The sequence below is a fragment of the Macrobrachium rosenbergii genome, chromosome 46 (genome assembly GCF_040412425.1).
Source record: "Macrobrachium rosenbergii isolate ZJJX-2024 chromosome 46, ASM4041242v1, whole genome shotgun sequence".
Classification (NCBI taxonomy): domain Eukaryota; kingdom Metazoa; phylum Arthropoda; class Malacostraca; order Decapoda; family Palaemonidae; genus Macrobrachium; species Macrobrachium rosenbergii.
The window spans coordinates 1,282,501-1,289,048 of NC_089786.1; the positions used below are offsets into that span (position 1 = coordinate 1,282,501).

Sequence of the window (6,548 nt, forward strand, 5' to 3'; positions counted from 1 at the left end):
ATATCACACACACGTATGTATATATGTATTCATTTACACATACGTTTAGATACACATGAACTTGTATTTATATATGTATTTGATTATGTATATTTGCATATATTTATGAGCTTGTACAAGCGCAATCACACTTAGTATGTATGTATGTATGTAATGTATGTATGTATGTATGTATGTATGTCTGGGACAGTTCAGATTACGTTCCTTCACATTTTGACAACTCTCTTTTTCCTTACATTCTATATTCCCCCTTTTGTATTTATTTATATATTAATTGGTTCTCTATTTTCATATTTACGTGTTTATATTTCATAAATTCTTCGTATATACGTTAAATGCTGAAGGTAATGATAATTTTTTAGCAAAATAATCGGTTCCCGTTCCACCAACCAATCGTAGAATCCCTTGCAAAGACTCTTTGGCAAAACCCAGGGTTTTCAGCCACTCAGGGAGGGCGACAGAAACGGGCGAAACCCGGAGTTTTCAGCCAATCAGAGAGGGCGATGGAAACGTTGGGTTAAAAGTAGAGGGCTTTGACTGACCAATCCAGTCCTTCGGCAGAGCTTTTCAGAAAGACTACTGAGTTTAGTTTAGTGTTATTTGGATCATGAAGACGAGCAGTAGAAGGACCTCCATTCGTAAAAATTAAGAACAAGGAGTTTCAGGTTGGTTTTCTCACATTCTTAGCTTTATTGACGTTGGAGGTTTGAATAATCGCCGGATATCCCAAATATGTCCTACGAAAGGATGTTTGTAGTTGCGGAACTTGAGGTTTTGTGTAGTTTAGACACTGGTTTTATAGCATGTTGAAGGCCGGAACTGGGCGGCCATTGTATATTTTCCAAAATTTTTTGGAAGTAAATTCTGGGCCTCTCGAAAGTCAGTGAAGCTTAGGATCAACGGTAAAAGTTGTATGGTGAGTGTTAAGTCTAGAATGGGCATGATAAGCCTGATATGGACGTCTGGACTCATCCTAGTAGCGTATACAAAGAGCTCATGATCTAGACTATGCTCTAAAACCCCAAACATAAGTTTGTGAGAAGTGCAGTTTACAATAAACATTATTTCAGGGCTGAATGATAGTGGTGAAAATCTGATGGCTAGACCTCAGATGGTAACTAGACCTCAGATGGTATAGGCTAGGCCCTAAATTTCATCCCTGACGACGAAAAATCCATGAAAAAAGTGGTATACTTTTAAATATACCAGTTTCTCTTCTTGAAAGGTAACGTTGGTGACTGAAGTAAAGAAATTCCGGGAAAAATGAATTCGTAATTTTAATTCCCTTTTGCTGTAGTTAAGGGAACAGCCATGATCAAAGGTGCACCATAGAGGGTTAGTGGCGTCAGTGCACCTCATGCAGTGTGCTGTAGGCATTACTTAAGATTCTTTGCAGCGTCCCTTCGGCACCTAGCTGCAACCTCTTTCATTCCTTTTACTGTACCTCCGTTCATATTCTCTTTCCTCCATCTTACTTTCCTCAACCCTCTCCTAAAAATTGATTCATAGTGCAACTGCTTTGAGGTTTTCCTCCTGTTACACCTTTCAGACCTTTCGACTGTCAGTTAATATTTCTGCGCTGAATGAACTCATGGGTCCCAGTGCTGGGCCTTTGGCCTAAATTATGTTCTGTTCTATTCTAAGCTATCAAAGGTGAACCACTTTCTTGCTTGAACTTCTGAAGATTTAGGGAAACAGGATTCATTTAAATATGTAGCCATGAACCAAATTCATCCAGGCACCCAGTTTTGAATAGAATAAATAGGTTTAGCAGATGGTATTAGAAGACTAAGTCTATTAGTGTAAGAAAACAAGGAATTCGACTGAGGAACGGTAGAATGGAAGGCCAATTGCTTGCGTTAACTGTAAAAATGTAAAGCCTTTACAATAACTTGTCATATACGAAGGTCTGTTTTGGGGTGCTTTTTGAAGTACGTACCTAAATAAAACTATTTTTATCAATCACAAGTCACGAGTTTATCTTGGTTCGGGAAACAATGGATTCCAATTTTATAATCGCTCAAAAACAGTCACAGGCTGTTAAACCTCACGACAGTTTTAATTTCCATTTGGAGTTCTCGTTTACGAACTGAAGTAGCTTTATTTAGTTTATATTTTTAGGAAACCTGGGATGGCCCTAGGATTTATTTAACAAATCTAGGATTTATTTAACAAACCCAATATTTATTTAACAAACCTAGGATTTATTTAACAAACCTAGGATTTATTTAACAAACCTAGGGTTTATTTAACAAGCCTAGGATTTATTTAACAAACCTAGGATTTATTTATAAAATTCACGTGTTTACTTCTGACTTAAATATAGGGAAATATTCTGTAACTTGAATACAGAAGAAATATGAAACTAAAGTAGACTTCTCTTGTGATTTTTAGATAGTACTGCAGTCATTTGAAAATTTGAATTGACACCACAGGGCAAAGAATCATTACAAATCCCCGTGGCATCTTGTGTCAAGGCAGTGAAGGGCATTTGTTGAAATCATCATACCCTTGCCCTTTAAGGTTTAGTGGACGAAGGCAAACTGCATATGCAAACAGTCCTCCCTGTGGAATGGTGTGATTAAAAATCGTATCTCTATTTTAAATTGCATTTAATGCTGGCGCTTCACTTACATTTAAGTAACTGCTCTTCATTTTAGGTAATTGACATTTTCAAGGATAAGTTCTCATTAAAAAAAAAACGAATTTAGCTGTTTAGGCTCATATATTGATTTTGGTAGTCAGTTTAGATATGAGTAACTGCTCGTCACCTTAGGTAACTGGCATTTTTAAGAACAACTCAGTGTTTCAAGTGCTTATCATTAAGCACTTGAAACACTTGAGTTGTCCAATAATTCAATACTTTAAGGCGATGTAGGAAACTGCCATCATCATCATTTTCCCACAGCTATATATCCAAAGGAGTTATTTAGTTCCATGCCTTCGCAACTGGAGGTTTAGTCATCCCTAATCATTATTATTATTATTATTATTATTATTATTATTATTATTATTATTATTATTATTATTATTATTATTATTATTATTATTATTATTATTATTATTGTTATTGTTATTGTTATTGTTATTGTTATTGTTATTGTTATTGTTATTGTTATTGTTATTATTATTATTGTTATTATTATTATTGTTATTGCTATTGACTATTAAAATGCAATATTATGGTGTTCATTAAGAAGTGAAGGTTATATTAAAAAATAAAAAAATAAATTAATAAATGAATAAATAGATAAAACTATTAAAATGCAAGTTATATTATTTGCATATTTGAGAAACCTTTCCCTAAAAAGTAATTTATACAGATTTATTTGCTTTTCAGGCAAAACTTGGCTTCATGGCCCACGGTCGTTTGGGTTCAAATTCAATTTTGTTACATCGATAAAGACTATTCGATACAACTCTTAAGATCTCTCGGTACAACTGTCAGAGATTTTGGGTTAGCTTGGTGAAAGCTGTAACTGTCAGTTTTTGGGTTAGCTTAGTGAAAGCTGTAACTGTCAGTTTTTGGGTTAGCTTAGTGAAAGCTGTAACTGTCAGTTTTTGGGTTAGCTTAGTGAAAGCTATAACTGTCAGAGTTTTTGGGTTAGCTTAGTGAAAGCTGTAACTGTCAGTTTTTGGGTTAGCTTAGTGAAAGCTATAACAGTCAGAGTTTTTGGATTAGCTTAGTGAAAGCTGTAACTGTCAGTTTTTGGTTTATCTTAGTGAAAGCGAAAAAAACGTGATAAGTTTAATTATTGATGCTAACGCGTATTTATTTTCGTCAGTGTTTAGGAACTGCTCAGTAAAACTTGCAATTGCGTCCTTTGACTTTGAAATATGTTTACTATAGCATCAGATCAAGTTATTGATAACCTTTCTAAACTCTGAAATGAATAAGTTAACCATAGAGACAGAATCGCAGAATTGCTAAGTAAGTCAGGAGAGTTAGAGAACTTAAGATATCTAAATCAACTGTTTTTAGTCATAAAAAATAAGTTTGTGTATAATTGCTGGATGATTAATTGATAAAATGTAATGCAAAAGATTGTTTAAATAAAAAAACTTGAATAATTGCTTAAATGTAATGCAAAAGGTAGAGTTTAAATAAAAAAAAAAATTGTAGACGTTTGAAGAAATCAAAATTCATTTTGTGACAATTCTGTCCTAAGTTACTTAAAGAAGTATTACCATTGAATCGACATTCTTAGGTTTGTACGGTTGTATCGAATCGCCTCTATAGATGTATGGAATTGACTTATGCCTGTATCAAAACTTGGTACCAAAGTGACCATAGCTCCCAGTTCAACATCAAGGCAACGACTGAGGAGATAGTTTGCCCTGATATTATAAACTGGTAAGTTCTGAGTTTTTAAAGCTGGGTACAATCAACTCTTTAAACCCTTCAATAGCTAAAGGGTCGTTACAGTAGCAAAAAATCTGGGTTTTATTTCTTAATGAATAAATCTTGCAGTTAGTAATGACGTCAGTGGAAGCTTATGCTCTATGTCACGTACATACAAGTATGAAATTAGTTTTGAAATAGGGTTTTATAGTTTCTACAGAACCGAAAGTGTAAAAGTAAATGTTACAATCGTATTTTGTTTATGTATTTATGTAAATTAAAGCTAGATTGATTACGTTGGGTCAAATAAAAGGTTATATAATATATATACTATATATATATATATATATATATATATATATATATATATATATATATATATATATATATATATATATATATAATATATATAATATATATATATATATATATATATATATATATATATATATATAATATATAATATATATATATATATAATATATAATATATATATATATATATAATATATAATATATATATATATATATATATATATATATATATATATATATATATATATATAATATATATATATATATATATATATATATATATATATATATATATATATATATATATATATATATATATATATATATAATATATATATATATATATATATATATATATATATATATATATATATATATATATATATATATATATATATAACAGATTCATCCTCAGAAAATAGACTGATGTACAAAGCTTGCCTCCTGCTGGATAATAAACATGATATGAAACGGTCATTCCACGAGCAATGTTTACAAAAAATATATTAAAACTGAGTAAATTAAGTTTAATCAGTTATCTGTGTATCTGTATATAATTAATTACCGGATTTCTCTTGCAGACCTGCTAATTTACTTCGAGACACCGAAATGAACGAGCAGTTTTTAATTTCATCTGAAAACGATGCATTTTTGAAGCATTAACACCAGACCCACCGCAAATGCTGAGGTTTGCGGTCTTCATTGCTAGAGATGGTCGTTGTCTAAACTGGCAAAGATGGACCTACCAGATGGACCAGTTGAGGGCTGGCAGGAGACCCCCAAAACTGGCAAAGATGGACCTAAACGGATTGATGGACCTACCAGATGGACCGATTGAGGGCTGAGGGGACCCTCAAAACTGGCAAAGATGGACCAATTGAAAGCTGGCAAGACCCCAAAACTGGCAAAGATGGACCTACCAGGTGGACGGATTGAGGGCTGGTAGGGGACCCTGTAAACTGGCAAAGATGGACCTGCCAGATAGACCAATAGAGGGCTGGTAGAGGACCCTCAAAACTGGCAAAGATGGACCTACCAGGTGGACCGATTGAGGGCTGATAGGGGACCCTCAAAACTGGCAAAGATGGACCCCAATTGAAAGCTGGCAGGAGACCCCCAAAACTGGCAAAGATGGACCTACCAGGTGGACGATTGAGGGCTGGTAGGGGACCCTGTCAACTGGCAAAGATGGACCTGCCAGATGGACCAACTGTGGGTTGGTAGGAGACCCCCAAAAATAAACACGGGGCAGAGAAGGACCTACTCAGCAGACATGCCTTTGAAACATACTGGAGGATGGTGAGTGTTCAAGTATTAATATGAATTCCTTTTACAGCTTTTTTGGGGGATTGTATTCAGATAAGGAGTACCATTTTTTACTTACATTTTGTTTCTTGAATATGAACACTAGAGTAGAGAATATTTAAGGAATGAAAGAATTATTAGGGTAAAAGTAAATGTTATTTTCTTTTTTTGCAACTACGACTTTTGAGTTGGTTTGAATGAACTAACAATTTTAACAGTAAGTCGTGTCGTTTTAGAGGATGATGGCCCAACAACAACAACAACAACAACAACAATAATAATAATAATAATAATAATAATAATAATAATAATAATAATAATAATAATAATAATAATAATAATAATAATAATAATAATAATAATAACTGTATTTTGCTCAATAAAATTTCAACTGAGAAATCTCTCCCACTTATTTTTGCTTACTGAATTTTGCAATACAATAATTTCTATTACATAATTACTGTAGCTTTACCCAACAGGATTTCAGTAACTTGTTTTTTATTAAACTTTGCAAACTTTCAATACACGTTTAAAATAACCTTTCCCTTCTGTGCCCCTTCTAGTAAAAAAAGCCTGAGTTGAGGATG

At 33.0% G+C, this 6,548-nt stretch overlaps 1 long non-coding RNA gene across 2 annotated transcripts; it reads left to right on the top strand.

Moving 5' to 3' along the window:
• Positions 1–526: 526 nt before the first annotated feature.
• LOC136830031 (uncharacterized) lies at positions 527–5,452 on the top strand. 2 transcript variants are annotated; one of them, XR_010850538.1, is made up of 4 exons: positions 527–665; positions 3,341–3,435; positions 4,209–4,354; positions 5,238–5,452. It is a non-coding gene; the product is annotated as an uncharacterized lncRNA (long non-coding RNA). The 2 variants fall into 2 exon arrangements; XR_010850537.1 differs by having other exon boundaries at positions 3,341–4,354.
• Positions 5,453–6,548: the final 1,096 nt, after the last annotated feature.